Genomic DNA, 16,803 nt, shown 5'->3' with positions numbered 1-16,803 from the left:
AATCAGGGGCGCCTGGGTGGCTCAGTGGTTTAAAGCCTCTGCCTTTGGCTCAGGTCATGATCCCAGGGTCCTGGGATCGAGCCCCGCATCGGGCTCTCTGCTCAGCAGTGAGCCTGCTTCCTCCTCTCTCTGCCTGTCTCTCTGCCTACCTGTGATTTCTGTCAAAAAAAAAAAAAACCTTAAAAAAAAAAAAACAACACGCAGTCAAGCTAGGACCACAATGGGAAGCATTAGTATATTTCTCTGTGTCTAAGTCATTGTTTGGAAACGCACAAGTGGAAAAATAAAGGTAAATTTAATCAAGCCAGGTTTTATTCTTCCTTACAGTTATGTCTAACTTTGAGGTGGATTCTGCAGCCTACATGTATTTCCTGCTAATTTGGGGATATTGATTCCTGATGTCTTCTGAGGTAGCCCACTCAATCTTATCCACACCCTGTCACCAAAGACTTGCACACATTTTTAAATAAAATAACATAATTGTTTAGGCCAGTCTAAGTCCATAATTGGGAAAGGAATTTTGCCCTAAAGAAAACTCTGCAGACATGGTACACTGCCCACCACAAAGGAGCTCTTTTACATCACTCTGCTCTATTATTTTTGGCTTCTAACACCTTTGCATCCAGAAAAATTTTTGCTGGGCATTTGCATATCTCGTGGTCCTTCTGGGGGAAAAAAAAAAGTTCTCTGAGTAATGAGATGTGCTGCTTCCAAGGCAAAATCAAGTGTTTACTTCTTGAAATAGACAGTCTCTCTGCTGGGGGCTCCAGTGTCATGACCCTTTCAGGGTCTCGCCTTTCCATTAGAAAGAGGTGAGTGTTTTCATTCATTTTTATTTGCTTGTTCAGTAGACACCTGGAACATAATGAGGTCAATACAGAACTCTTGATTGCCTTTCCTTCCCTAAATTTCTCCTGTCCCTCTGTACTGATCTCGTTAAAGGGCAACCTTTCCACTTCAGTTGCTCAAGTAGAAGTGTAGGAATCCACCTTGATTAACCCCATTTCCTCACAGCCCTCATTCTTTCTTCCTTCCAAGCCATTAGGTATGACCTAGTTGACCCCACACAAAGTATACCCCAGATTCCTCTATTTCCCTCCCCCTAGTCAAGTGATGCTGAGATCTTGTATGAGGCCTCTACCTGGTTTCTCTGCTTTCATTCTTGTACCTCCGAGAAACCAGGCCATTCTTTTTTTTTTTTTTTTAATTTAAAAAATTTTTTTAAATGAAGAAAAATTTTTTATAATCTAACAATATATTTTGCTTTAAAAATTTTTTTTGATGTGGCTATTATATTTCTGTTAATTTTTAAAATTTTTAATTATTTATTTTTACTATAGCCAGGTAGTCAGCATATAGTACATCCTACACTTTTGGTATAGTGTTCAACGGTTCATTAGTTGTATGTAACACCCAGTGCTCTTCATATCACATGCCCTTCTTAATACCCATCACCCTGTGACCCCTGCCCTCCTCCCTTCTGTAACCCTCAGTTTGTTTTCTGGAGTCCAGAGTCTCTCATGGTTTGTCTCCCTCTCTGATTTCTTCCCATTCAGTTTTCCCTCCCTTCTCCTGTGGTCCTCCATGCTATTCCTTATCTTCCATGTATGAGTGAAACCATGTGATTATTGTCTTTCTCTGCTAGACTTATGTCACTTAGCATGATCCCCTCCAGTTCCATCCATGTCGATGCAAATGGTGGTATTCATCCTTTCTGATGGCTGCGTAATATTCCTTTGTATATATGAACCACATCTTCTTCATCCGTTCTTCTGTTGAAGGGCATCTTGGTTCCTTCCACAGTTTGGCTATTGTGGACATTGCTACTATGAACATTTGGGTGCCTGTGCCCTTTCTTTTTACTACATCTGTATCTTTGGGGTAAATACCAATCACTGGGTCATAGGGTAGCTCTATTTTTAACACGTTGAGGAACCCCCACACTGTTTTCCAGAGTGGCTGCACCAACTTGCCTTCCCACAAACAGTGTAAGAAAGTTCCCCTTTCTCCACAACCTCGCTAACACTTGTTGTTTCCTCTCTTGTTAATTTTGGCCATTCTGACTGGTGTAAGATGGTATCTCATTGTGTTTTTGATTTGTGCAACAGAGTATTTCTCTGTGTCTCAGTATATTTCTCTGTGTCTAAGATGGCTAGTGATGTTGAACATTTTTCGTGCGTCTGTTAGCCATTTGTGTGTCTTGTTTGGAGAAGTGTCTGTTCATGTCTTCTGTCCATTTCTTGACTGGATTTTTTGTTTTTTGGGGTGTTGAGTTTGAGAAGTTCTTTATAGATCTTGGATACCAGCCCTTTGTAATGTCATTTGCAAATATCTTCTCCTAGGCCATTCTTTTTAAAGTGAAAACCAAATCATATGACTTTGTTGCTAAAACTGAACTCTGGTTTCCTATTGTATTTAGAGTAACATTTAGACTTGTTTCCATGGCCTATGAAGTCTTACGTGATGAGAGAAGGATTCTTGATTCTTGGTGACTCACTGGTATGAAAACAGAGGAGAGTCAAGATGGAGCTATGTTTAATGAAATGCCTGACATGATTCAGGTGGCACTCATCAACTCTACTTTCTTTAGTTCAAATGCTAGGTATGGATTTCTGATAAAATCACCTCCTCCAGGATAAAGAGAGAAATCAAGATTGGCTTGGGGAGTAGGAGTAGGAGAAGAGTAAACAAAGAGCAGAAAGGTGAAGAAAAGAGCAGGAAAAAGTATTGCAAATGTTTAGGAAAGAAATTTCAAAGAACAAAGGTATTGACATTTCTAAGGAGAGAAAATAGATCAGTTTCACCCTAGGTTGCTGTTTCTTGGGTGGTAATCCTGTGAAAGAATAGGCTTTATGGAAACATGGATAGAGGCATCTATTAATGTGCGTGGACGTGTGCCTTGTCATTGGTCGTAAAGTTGGGAGTGTAGGGATTGTATATGTCTCATGCGCACCTGAGCGGTGAAGAGAGTTCTTCAAGATCACCACACTCCCAAAGGCGTTTTTCTAAGTGTGGAGCAGATCTGGTTGCTAGTCCATGAGAGTACCAAGCATTCCCACGGGCAGAGAGGTGAAGATCAAAGCAGCCCCCTTTGAAAGGCTCTGTGCTGTCCTTGCTCTATGACGTTTAGCCCGTGGAATGTGGAGGTAAGACTAGAAAATGGCTCTGAAAAATTTATTTTCAAGAAATATTGAGCCAAATTTATTTGCTAAGCAGTGCTACTGGTGTTTCTAGAAAAATAAATCACCTCTTATTTAAAGTCAGAAGGCCAGGCATGCTGCCAGGTGTCAGAGAAGGACTGTTCCCTTTACTTGAATTATCAGGTGGGAGGAAAGGAATAAGTCTCTCCCAAGGCCATAAGTGTCTCACTTCCGCCCTTACTAGAGGGAAGCAAGCAGATCACCGTCGCTGATTACCGGTGCTGGGAGGGTGAGCTGAAGGCTGTCCTCTTAATGAGCTCTGATCTCCTAAGGAGGGCAAATGAGCTACCTGTAATGAAGATGAGGAAATGTTGGCATCTGTCAGAAGGAACCTAAAGGCACTTTGATGTCACTTTTGAAGTCCAGGAGGCCCGTGTGAGTCCCCAGAAGAGGGCTTAACATCAGCAGAAATGGCTCAGGGATTGGGGCGGTGATTTATTGATGCTGATATTCGCCCCCAGATAATAACATTTGTCTGGGTTTTTTTGTGTGTTATAATTTTAAATTGTAATGCTATTAAAGCATTATAGTTCAATGTTTAATATTATAATTAATATAATGTTAAAATTTCGTTATAGTTTTGATGTTATATATGATCCTTATGTATCTCTAATTCCTAACCATCCTCTCTATGTGTATACACACACAGAGGAATATACAATATAACAAAAATGATATGTAATTAAATATATATCATTCCTAACTACATACAATACATAGTTATATATATTATGCCTTTATTTGTACTTGTAAATATTTATGTACATTCTTACATATATTTATTTACATCCCAGTGCACATATTTATAGACAGAGTATTTATACATACTCAGTATTTCTATTTATATATACTCACTATACTACTGAGTATTTATATATACACCGTGCATACAGTGTGTATTTATTTATTTATATATATATATATACATACAAATTATATATATATCTGTATATAAATAAAACGCGTGTGGCCTCCCTGTGTTTCTATGACATCTACTTTTTTACATGGCTAATGTCATCTTAGAAGCTGCAGTGGATTGACTCTGATAGACCCTGATTTCTTTCTTTTTTTTTTAAGATTTTATTTATTTATTTGACAGAGAGAGATCATGAGTAGGCAGAGAGGCAGGCAGAGAGAGAGGGGGAAGCAGGCTCTCTGTTCTGCTCAGCCCCTGATGTGGGGCTCGATCCCAGGACCCTGAGATCATGACCTGAGCTGAAGGCAGAGGCTTAACCCACTGAGCCACCCAGGCGCCCCTAGACTCTGATTTCTTACAAGTAATATTTATACGACACACACTTACATGTATAATATTTGTGTTCACGTTTACAGCACAAGCTCTCGCTCCGTCACACTTAGCCATGACTTGAGTCTGATCCTGGTTGGAATCATAGCCTAACTGGGGCATCACTTTTACCTGGCGGCAGGGTGTCCAAACTGTAAGATCAATGACTTGTTTGGAACAACACATGTCATGCTTTTTATTCGTCTGGGTGGCCTGTGTCAGTGGCTGTTAGACGACTCAACCGTTTTTGCTATGTAGCCTTTTCCTCCCACAACACATTTGTAGCTTTCCCCTGACCATCTGTCTGACCTCCGGTGAGCCACTCACCTTTTGGGGCCTCGTGTTTATTTTCTGTGAAATGCTGAGATTGGATGATTTGACCTTCTAGGACTCGTGAGACCCTGAGAGTCACTGCTTCTGTGTTTATAGGACTCCTCAAGCCACAGGGCCTCTCATTATCCATTTACTCTCCTTAAGCCACTTCTGTTTTAGCTTGGACAAGTGACCCTGATGGTTTTCAGTTCAGCCACATGGAAGGCAAAATGCAGACAGTGTAGTAATTGAGGACATGCTACTTCTCTGTGCAGTTCTGTACTTTCTCTCTTCTTAGACACAAGCACGCCGGGTAGGAGTATCAGATCTACAATAACTATTGAGAGATTGCTGGTCCCATGTCCAGAATTCTGATTCAGAAGGCCTGGGTGAAGCCTGATATTTTGTACTTCTTACAAGATCCCTTGTTGATACTGAGAACTATCAGACTAGACTAAGTACGGGGCAGGTCATCCTTGGCGAGAGGAGTCACACAAGACCATGGCATGTTTGGGGTTTAACAGGTTGTTCCTTTGTCTGGAGCATAAGTAAAAAGTGGATTGAGTAACCAGAGAAGAGTCAGGTTAGGGAGAGCCATAAAACAGAGTAAAATGTGTGGCTCTTATCCTGAAAGTTATTGGGAGAAACCATTGAAAGGCTTCCAATGGAGGAAGGATGCCATCACGTTTGTAATTCACGAAGATTGTTCCACCTGCTGGGTTGGAGGACAACCTGGGTAGGGTCCACAGTGGAGGCAAGGAGACCCACCTTCCTCTGCCTGTCATCATCCAGATCGGAACAGGAGAGCTTAATGGCAGGAGCCAGTAGAGTGACCGTAGGGTTAAAAGTACGAGGGCTCCAAGAACTGTTGGGGGACTTAGCTGCCCATTAAATCTGCAAAGCAGGTTAAATAATGTTTTATAACAGATTTCAAAAACTCATAAGTGCTTCATTATCTCCTTATCTTTCCACTTTTAATATTTCTAGACATTATTCATATGTTCACTTCATAAAATTTTTAATTTTCTTTTCTCAATGTTGTTTCTTCCTGGATCGTTCAACAGATTAAGTGTAGCGGGTTAATGATAGGGTTGGTAAAGGTGCTTAAGGGAAAATAGTATTTATTAAAATTCTTGAGCAAGTGTGTAGGTAATAAAGCTGTCATTGGGGCCTGTTTTGATGCGAAGCCACTGGCCCCAAAGTAGCGGGTCCTAAGCGGCATGTTGAAAGCAAAACATGATTTGCGGATGTTGAACCAACCTTGCAGCCCTGGAATAAATCCCACTTGGTCGTGGTGAATAATCCTTTTAATGTACTGTTGAATCCTATTGGCTAGTATTTTGGCGAGAATTTTTGCATCTGTGTTCATCAAGGATATTGGCCTGTAGTTCTCTTTTTTGATGGGATCCTTGTCTGGTTTTGGGATCAAGGTGATGCTGGCCTCATAAAATGAGTTTGGAAGTTTTCCTTCCATTTCTATTTTTTGGAACAGTTTCAGGAGAATAGGAATTAGTTCTTCTTTAAATGTTTGGTAGAATTCCCCCGGGAAGCCGTCTGGCCCTGGGCTTTTGTTTGTTTGGAGATTTTTGATGACTGTTTCAATCTCCTTACTGGTTATGGGTCTGTTCAGGCTTTCTATTTCTTCCTGGTTCAGTTGTGGTAGTTTATATGTCTCTAGGAATGCATCCATTTCTTCCAGATTGTCAAATTTGTTGGCGTAGAGTTGCTCATAGTATGTTCTTATAATTGTCTGTATTTCTTTGGTGTTCGTTGTGATCTCTCCTCTTTCATTCATGATTTTATTTATTTGGGTCCTTTCTCTTTTCTTTTTGATAAGTCTGGCCAGGGGTTTATCGATCTTATTAATTCTTTCAAAGAACCAGCTCCTAGTTTCGTTGATTTGTTCTATTGTTTTTTTGGTTTCTATTTCATTGATTTCTGCTCTGATCTTTATGATTTCTCTTCTCCTGCTGGGTTTAGGGTTTCTTTCTTGTTCTTTCTCTAGCTCTTTTAGGTGTAGGGTTAGGTTGTGTACCTGAGACCTTTCTTGTTTCTTGAGAAAGGCTTGTACCGCTATATATTTTCCTCTCAGGACTGCCTTTGTCGTGTCCCACAGATTTTGAACCGTTGTGTTTTCATTATCATTTGTTTCCATGAATTTTTTCAACTCTTCTTTAATTTCCTGGTTGACCCATTCATTTTTTAGAAGGATGCTGTTTAGTCTCCATGTATTTGGGTTCTTTCCAACTTTCCTCTTGTGATTGAGTTCTAGCTTCAGAGCATTGTGGTCTGAAAATATGCAGGGAATGATTCCAATCTTTTGATAACGGTTGAGACCTGATTTAGGACCAAGAATATGATCTATTCTGGAGAATGTTCCATGTGCACTAGAGAAGAATGTGTATTCTGTTGCTTTGGGATGAAATGTTCTGAATATATCTGTGATGTCCATCTGGTCCAGTGTGTCATTTAAGGCCTTTATTTCCTTGTTGATCTTTTGCTTGCAAAACATGGGATATTTACAAGGACATACCTGTACGAATTATATTATCATCAGGTGGAAGTCGTAGCCTTCCTTTTCTTCCTTCTCCTCCCCAGAACTTGAAACACACATGCACACACACACACACATACACAACACACGCACGCACACATACACACATTCTCTCACACACACGATAAACATAGGTTGGCTGGCCCTGTGTGGTTCCCTCTCCTGCCCCCACAGCACCCTGCACTTCATTTCTGTCGCAACCTTTTCTGTATTGTAGTCTTGTCTTCTCCAAGGGCATGTAAGGCCCTGGTGGGAAGGGATGATTACGAAGAACAGGGGAAGTGAGGTATCCCTCAGCTGCCAGGCTTAGCCCCAGGGACCATCTTGGCAGATGGAGTTTCAGGCTCACACAGAGATTCTGTTGATTTCAGGATATCTCCAAATCCCTTGATATACCTGGTCTTGCCCCAGCTAGTTGGAATTCTCCGAGGAGCCCAAGAAAAACCTTCCTTTCCTAGAAGATTCTAGAACACAGTAAAAAAGTTGCATTAATGTCTTTCCTGGCCAGATGATTCTTGAGCGCTGTGTTTGGGGGCTTTACCCTGTGCTGTCTTTCCTCAGAGAAAATACCTAGAAACAGTATGTACCATAAAAGTCGAGCTGCTCTGGTTAACTAGTCACGGCCCCCTTGCCTCTCCTGGATCTCTCCATATCCATCGGATATGGAAGAGAGCATTTCTTAACATTTAAAAATATCTGAGTCTCTCAATAAAGTTTTCTTAATTGATCCTTTGTGTATTCTTTCCTTTGGAGAAGGCTTGGGGGAGTCTCAGTTGCTGTGGTTCATATTAGACAAATACAAGAATATAAAATTGGCTTCTTTAGGCAGAAATTCTGAAATAGAGATTCTGCTGGGGGTTCCTCAGGAAACACCATCGCTGGGGGTGTTCAAATGTACTAAGCTGTGGTCCTGTGTCCCGAGGTCCAGGGCCCTCGGGCGGAACTGGGTGACCCTTGCTTGGTTAGTGTCATTTTTATTATAATCTGGGAGTCACTCTAAATTTTATATTTTTTCCTAAAATATACTCTCTGGATATAAATTAGTTTTAAATTAAATAATTTAATTATGAATTCTGTGGTCCAGAAGTAATGCCAGTGTGTTAAGAATGTGACCAAGATCTCTAGGTTTCAGTTTTGTTGTCCTTCCTTAAAAGTTGGATTATTGGTTAACTTTCCCCCCATCATTTCTTTTCTTTTCTTTCCTTTCCTTTCCTTTCCTTTCCCTTTCTTTTCTTTTCTTTTCTTTTCTTTTCTTTTCTTTTCTTTTCTTTTCTTTTTTCTTTTCTTTTTTCTTTTCTTTTCTGGTTTATCCCATAAGGTTTGACCCAGCACTTATCTGTGTACTTAAATCACTCTCTCAAAAGACCATTAACAAGTATTTGATGTACATTTTCCTTGGCCTGCTCTCCACGGAAAATGCTACATAATGGACTAAAATGAACAAAGCAGAGCTTTTGGGAAGAAAAGAGAGTTTTTCTTTTCTTTCTTTCTTTTTTTTGAAAGGGGAGTTTTTCTTTGTAGCTTTAACAGGGCATAGGTTTTGATCCTGGAATTTATATATATTGAAAATAAGATACATTTTTTTAGAACCTAGAATTTATGTTGAGTTCTTGAATGTTCTTCCTATAGGTTCTCTGCTCAGCCCTGTGTTCAAGTTTTAAGCCATGTCAGCCTCAAATTCAAACCCAAATCATATTGCTTCTTTTTTTTTTTTTTTTTAAGATTTTTTAATTTATTTAACAGACAGAGATCACAAGTAGGCAGAGAGGCAGGCAGAGAGAGAGGATGAAGCAGGCTCCCTGCTGAGCAGGGAGCCCAATGCGGGGCTTGATCCCAGGACTGTGGGACCATGACCTGAGCCGAAGGCAGAGGCTTTAACCCACTGAGCCACCCAGGCACCCCAAATCATATTGCTTCTTTAGTGAAAGTAACTCAGGCGTGGTGATCATGCTGGACCCGTCCCTGGAATTCAATTAGTCTTAAATTGTTCGTGTTCTGTCAACTGGAACTATGTTCCGCCCAAGTGTGACTTAGTTTTTGGCTTAGTGGCAGATACCGTGAACAATTTGATAAGATAGGAGGTCTTTGCTGTCTCTAACCAAGGTGTTTATAAACTAGAAATATAAAATAAGAAAAATAAACACTGTGCCATACATGGGAAGGGTGCGCAGAAGTCCTTACTTAGGGTCACATGACAAGGTCAGAACAAGAGAAAAAAACATCTGTGGGAGATCCAACTGGGTCAGTTGATGTCTGTTTTGTTTGTTTCATGGCTAAGTCTACATGCTGTGGAAAAATAAAAACCCTGACTTGCAAAATTGCATATTGTATAACATAATATTTCTGGGTACATTTCACTTTTTACTTGTTTTGAGATGAAGAGGCAAAGTGATTGGTGCCTAAGTGTTTTTTTTTTTTAAAGATTTTATTTACTTATTTGACAGAGATCACAAGTAGGCAGAGAGACAGGCAGAGAGAGAGGAGGAAGCAGGCTCCCTGCTGATTTCTTTTCTTTTCTTTTCTTTTCTTTTCTTTTCTTTTCTTTTCTTTTCTTTTTTCTTTTCTTTTTTCTTTTCTTTTCTGGTTTATCCCATAAGGTTTGACCCAGCACTTATCTGTGTACTTAAATCACTCTCTCAAAAGACCATTAACAAGTATTTGATGTACATTTTCCTTGGCCTGCTCTCCACGGAAAATGCTACATAATGGACTAAAATGAACAAAGCAGAGCTTTTGGGAAGAAAAGAGAGTTTTTCTTTTCTTTCTTTCTTTTTTTTGAAAGGGGAGTTTTTCTTTGTAGCTTTAACAGGGCATAGGTTTTGATCCTGGAATTTATATATATTGAAAATAAGATACATTTTTTTAGAACCTAGAATTTATGTTGAGTTCTTGAATGTTCTTCCTATAGGTTCTCTGCTCAGCCCTGTGTTCAAGTTTTAAGCCATGTCAGCCTCAAATTCAAACCCAAATCATATTGCTTCTTTTTTTTTTTTTTTTTAAGATTTTTTAATTTATTTAACAGACAGAGATCACAAGTAGGCAGAGAGGCAGGCAGAGAGAGAGGATGAAGCAGGCTCCCTGCTGAGCAGGGAGCCCAATGCGGGGCTTGATCCCAGGACTGTGGGACCATGACCTGAGCCGAAGGCAGAGGCTTTAACCCACTGAGCCACCCAGGCACCCCAAATCATATTGCTTCTTTAGTGAAAGTAACTCAGGCGTGGTGATCATGCTGGACCCGCCCCTGGAATTCAATTAGTCTTAAATTGTTCGTGTTCTGTCAACTGGAACTATGTTCCGCCCAAGTGTGACTTAGTTTTTGGCTTAGTGGCAGATACCGTGAACAATTTGATAAGATAGGAGGTCTTTGCTGTCTCTAACCAAGGTGTTTATAAACTAGAAATATAAAATAAGAAAAATAAACACTGTGCCATACATGGGAAGGGTGCGCAGAAGTCCTTACTTAGGGTCACATGACAAGGTCAGAACAAGAGAAAAAAACATCTGTGGGAGATCCAACTGGGTCAGTTGATGTCTGTTTTGTTTGTTTCATGGCTAAGTCTACATGCTGTGGAAAAATAAAAACCCTGACTTGCAAAATTGCATATTGTATAACATAATATTTCTGGGTACATTTCACTTTTTACTTGTTTTGAGATGAAGAGGCAAAGTGATTGGTGCCTAAGTGTTTTTTTTTTTTAAAGATTTTATTTACTTATTTGACAGAGATCACAAGTAGGCAGAGAGACAGGCAGAGAGAGAGGAGGAAGCAGGCTCCCTGCTGAGCAGAGAGCCTGATGTGGGGCTCGATCCCAAGACCCTGAGATCATGACCTGAGCCGAAGGCAGAGGTTTAACCCTCTGAGCCACCCAGGCACCCAGTGCCTAAGTGTTTTTAAGTGCACATTCATGAACTAGGTAGTTGGCTTTGGGGTGGTAGGCATTCGGTCACACAACTGAAATGTCAGTGCTAGAGAATGTATCTGTTAGGGACGTTTACTTGGGGTTCCGCTTCCTTGCAGCGTGTCCGTGGGAAGGCGCACTCTGGTGCTGGGCTTCACACGGGTAAACCCGGACGATCCCAGAGGCGCCTTCCACTCGATCATCCCTGGCCCTGCCGCATTTCCGCTCACAGGCAGGCCCCGAATCCAAGGTGGGCCCCTCAGACCCTTTGCCCATGTTCCTAAAATCCCAAGTGACGGGACAGTGGGGATGCTTTGTGGCTGAAAGCAGGAGACGAGCGGCTTGTCGTGCTTCAGGCAGTAAATAGGTGATCTCACGCCCCAAGAGATGTGCAGGGTGGGGGTCGGCGGGGCGGGCTCAGCACCCTCTGCAGCTTTCCCTGCAGCTGTGCTCGCTGGGGTGGCTTTCTTCCCTACTTTGTCATCTCCTGGGCCCACACTGGAGATGTCACACACTCACACGGGCACAGAGGAGTGCGTACAAACAGAAAGTGAGAGGGAGCCAGGAAACCAAAACTCGCTCGCTCTCTGCGTGTCTCTGTCTCTCAGAAAGCAAACGCTGCCCGGAGCACCTTCGGGAGACTTCCCTTAGGTCTTGCTTCTCTACACCAAGTTAAGGGGAAAAGGAGAAATGGATCCCTGGCGTTCTCAGTCAGTGTCCTGGGAAGCAGATCAGTCAGCAAGGAAGGAATTGAGGAATGGGAGAAATGTATGTGTATACATTTAAGATACGTGTAAAATATATATATACATATATATATACATATATATGTATATATATATGTATATATATATATAGTATTTGAAAAATTAAGTATGTATCTTCCCCAAGCATAATGAAGAAAGAACAGTAAACATTGCTGGAGTTTATCCATTCATTCCACTGGCTACATCAACCTGAGCCCTGCAGCCGATATTGCCATGGAAACCTCCTAGAACTGCCTGGTTCCTATCTGTTCCAAGTTTTTGATCTTGTAAATTCCCAGATTTAAAGAAAAATTATTTTCTTTTTTGCTTAAGTGAGCCAGTTTGCTCTTCACAACCCAAAGAACCCTAATGGATTCAAAGACTAGCAAGCGGGAAGTCAGAGAATCTGAGTTCTGACATCAGCTCTGCCATTCAGTGTTTGTGTGACCGGGAATTAGTCACGGTACCTATCTGAACCTCAGCTTTTCATCTGTGGCATCCAGTGGTTTAATGGCTTGTATGCTATTATTGCTAACCATTCTGATTTTGTGAGATCTAGTATTATATTCTGTTACAGGCCTTCTGTCTCTTGGACATCCCTGGAATCATTGAATACATTTGCTCTTTTTTCCGACACCCAAGAAAAACCGCACCCCCGCTTATTAGTATCATGATCAATAAATTAGAATAGGAAATTAGATTTAAAACTGAGTGGTTTCTGAAGGTCACATACCTAAAAATTAGGATTTTAGTACCCTGGTGCCGCATGGAAATCAAAGTTGATGTTTCATGAAGGCCCCCCCGCACCCGGCTTTTGCTTCTACTTTGGAAAATGTCTAACTATTGAAAACACCTACAATGTGTAGCTACGACAGCCGTTCCGGGGGGTGCAGTAAGGTGTGGTGTGCGTGTTTGCATTAAGTTCAGCACGAGGTGACAGACACCCAGAAAACAACAGCTAAGTTCAGGGGGAGCTGCAGGTCTTTCTGATGGAACACCCACGACGAGGCAGTCCTGGGTAGTGTAGGGAGACCCAGGCTCTTCCCATGTTGTTGCTTTGCTATGTGTTGGTCTCTGTTCCCAAGGTCACCTTATGGTCAGGGTGGCTGCCTTAGGACAGCTCTCAGGTGTGATGCTAAGTAGCAAGAAGGAAAAGACATAAAGAAGGTAAGAAGAGAGAAAAAAAATAGTGCTTTGTCTGTGTTTAGGGAAGATCTCTGGAAATTGCCTCATAGACCCCTGCTCACTGACCACAGGAAGTCACACTGCTTTATCTAACTGCCGGGAGACACGGTCTTCATGCCTAGTGGAAATGAGGAGTTTTATTACTTTGGAAGGAGGTGACTATCGATGGATGGCTAGCGGACTCTGGTGCACATGGTAGCTTACTTTCTCAAGATGTACACTGAAGGACTTAGTTAAAATGCAATAGAGAAAAAACAACAACAGATCTTTATTTTTAGAATTTCAGGAGCACCTGAGAAGACCTGTGTGCGTGTGTGTATGTATGTGTGTGTGTGTTTCACAAGGATTTCACAAGGTGAATGGTAGAGCAGGTAGAAAGAAATTAGGAAAGGTTCCTAGGATAAGGTAATGTATATAATGTTTATACATTACCTTATCCTAGGATAAGGTAATGTATAAACTAGACCTGAGGTATAATTGAAATTTAAGTAAGAAACATCACAGGAGTATAGGGTACTACTGAAGGTTAGGAAATAAGGAAACAAACACTATGAGCTATGAGTGGCGAGAAATTATAATAAAGTAGCAGGCAGAGACTGTGGCATGGAAATCTTTTCATACCATCATGTGAATTCTATAAAACGATTGCAAGATTTTATTTTTATAAAGAGCAGTGGTTTACAAATGTAATTATATTTCAGTATGCTAGCAATGGAAGATTCAGCAATGAAAATAAAACCATGATTTCATTCACAATAGCATCAAAAAGCCCCAGACATTTAGGAATATTTGGACCAAAAGAAGTGCAAGATGTGTCCGCCAAAAACTATAAAACATGAGTGAGAGGTATCAAAGAAGATCTAAATAAAATGAAAAGAAATTGTACGTTTATGGATTGGAAGACCTATTATCGTCAAGATGATCATTCAGTTGACCTGCAGATTCAACACAGCCTTTAGCTAAGTCTTCACAAGCTTTCTTTTTTCTTCTTGTTTCTTTCCAGAAGTTGATGAGCTAATCCTAAAATTTAAGTGGAAATGTTAAAGGACCCCGGATATCCAAAGCAATTCCGAAAGAAGAGAGTTGGAGGGACTGACACTACTCAATTCAGAGCTTATGACTGATCCTGCATTATTAGTGTGGCATTGGCTTACGAGTACACATAACAGATCAATGAAATAGAAATAAGAGATCCCAAAATAAATCTTTATAGATATGGTCACCCAGTTTTCAACAAAGGTGTCAAGGTGACTAAAAGATTGGGATAGGTTTTTTGGTTTGTTTTTTGTTTTTGTTGTTTGTTTTGTTTTTTACAAACAGTAGTGGAACAATGAGCTGTCCGTATGGAAAATGGTGAGTTTAGATCCTTACCTTCCATCATACACAAAGTTAGTGTAGAATGGATCACAGATCTGAAGATAGAGCTAAAATTATAAAACTTCTAGAAGAGAACATAGCAGACAACCTTTAGGATCTTGGGTGAGGCAGTGATTTCCTAGGTACGACACCAAAAGCACAGTCCACAAAAGAAAAATGAATATGTTGGATTTTTCAAAATTAAAAACTTTTCTTCTTGAGAAGACACCATTAAGAAACTGAGAAGACAAGCTACAGCCTGGGAAAACATATTTGCCAGTCCTATATCTGGTAAAGACATGTATTCAAGATACATAGAGAAGTCTTAAAACTCAGTAATAGGACAGTTCATTTAAAAAGTGGGAAAAGAGGGGCATCTGGGTGGCTCAGTGGGTTAAAGCCTCTGCCTTTGGCTCAGGTCATGATCCTGGGGTCCTGGGATCGAGCCCCACATTGGGCTCTCTGCTTGGTGGGGAGCCTGCTTCCTCCTCTCTCTCTCTGCCTGCTTCTCTGCCTACGTGTGATCTCTGTCAAATAAATACATAAAATCTTTTTTTAAAAAGTGGGAAAAGAGGGGTGCTTGGGTGGCTCAGTCAGTTAAGCATCCGACTCTTGATATCGGCTGAGGTCCTGATCTCAGGGTTGTGGGATCGAGCCCAGTGTTGGGCTCTGCACCGGGCATTGGGGCTGCTTGAGATTCTCTCTCCGCCTCCTGTCCCATCTCTAAAAAAATAAAAAGTGGAAAAAGAGCTGAATAGACATTTCACCAAAGAAAATGTATCATAAGAATAGCCATTAAGCACATGAAAAGATGTTCACCATCATTTATCATTAGGGAATTACAAATTACAACTACAGCAGGATACCTTTTCTCCCCACTAGAGTGGCTATCATCAACAAGACAGACACTTACCGTGTGGGCAAGGCGATGGAGAGGACACATTAGTAGCCAGAATGTCAAATAATCCAACCACTGTGGAAAGCAGCTTGATGTTCTTTCCCCAAAGCTGCGTATTAACTTAAAATACAGCTCAACAGAGCAAACTGAAAAAAATATATCCACACAGAAATATGTACTCACATGCTCAAAGTAGATTTCCTCATGGTAGCCAAAATGAAAATAATCCAAATGGGGAATGACTAAAAAGAATGAGGTATATGCTTATACTATGATACTTAGTAGCAATAAAAAGGAACTGACTACTGATAAAAGTTACAACATGTAGGAACCTCAGAAACATTATGCTAAGTGTAAGAAGCCAGACTTAATAGGTGATATTTATCGGAAATGGCCAGGATCGGCAAGTCTGTAGGGACAACATGATTCCTGGTGCTGGGGTTTGGAAGCAGGCTTCACAGCAGATGGACACAAGAAATCTTTTAGGGGTTACAGACATCTTCTAAAAACGGACTGTGGTTACGGTCGCCCAGCTTTGCAAATGTACTAAAAATCATTGACTTGTACACAAACAGGTAGATTTTACCACACGTAGGCTGTACTTCTGTAGTGCTCTCAAAACAGAACACAGTGATCTGAATCAGACTGGTCTAGGCCTGAATCAGACAGAAGTCAGAAACCCTGGGAAGACTTCTGAATGTATACATGTTCAGAGCATGTGCACCACGGTGGTTCTGATTCTCTCTGTTTGGAGTGGGCTTGGACGCTGCTTTTCCGAAAATGCTCCCAGGTGATTTGATGCCCCCCCCCCCTTAGGCGACACCTATAGGAGGGAGACGCTGAAGGCGGGCAGTCAGGCAAGGGCCTGGGGTATACTCATCATTTAAGCAATTTAGTGGAAGGCGAGTTTGAAGATGATTTCACTGCCCTTGCCAGGAAGAAATTATAAGGACCCAGATGGGAGGGGGCTAACATGCCCGTTTTTCCTTATTTGTAACATAGGGATAATAGGCACACGTTATTAGATGTACTTCAGAGAGTAGTTGTCAGGATTAAATGGGTTTACTCATGTGATGGGCTTGGAGCAGCTCCTGGCACAGAACACCATCTGAGTACTGGCATTCATGATCACGACTGTTGCTGTGAGCAGCAGCTTGGGAAATGCCCAAGGATCAGAAATGTGGATTTGGATGACCCCCTGAAGGAGGTAAGTCTGCAGGAGAAAAGGCGAGGACCCACGGTGACATGGGGCAGCAGTGGGCAGGAGAGGGTGCGGCAGGAGGGGGTGCGGCAGGAGGAACACTGGTGTGGGTGTTGTGCGGTGTGTGCTTGGGGGCGGGTATCTGAGAATGGAAACAGGCCCCTCAG

At 41.3% G+C, this 16,803-nt stretch overlaps 1 protein-coding gene and 1 pseudogene across 1 annotated transcript in view; one reads left to right on the top strand and one right to left on the bottom strand.

Moving 5' to 3' along the window:
• LOC111150617 overlaps positions 1–11,526 on the bottom strand; it is a 102,169-nt pseudogene extending 90,643 nt beyond the window's left edge.
• LOC111150746 (regulator of G protein signaling 7) overlaps positions 1–16,803 on the top strand; it is a 511,256-nt gene that overhangs the window by 98,362 nt on the left and 396,091 nt on the right. The gene's annotated exons all lie outside the window — the stretch shown is intronic.

Source organism: Enhydra lutris, unplaced genomic scaffold, assembly GCF_002288905.1.
Source record: "Enhydra lutris kenyoni isolate GAN:26980312 unplaced genomic scaffold, ASM228890v2 scaffoldscaffold24, whole genome shotgun sequence".
Classification (NCBI taxonomy): Eukaryota; Metazoa; Chordata; class Mammalia; order Carnivora; family Mustelidae; genus Enhydra; species Enhydra lutris.
This window is presented reverse-complemented; position numbering and strand designations above follow the sequence as displayed.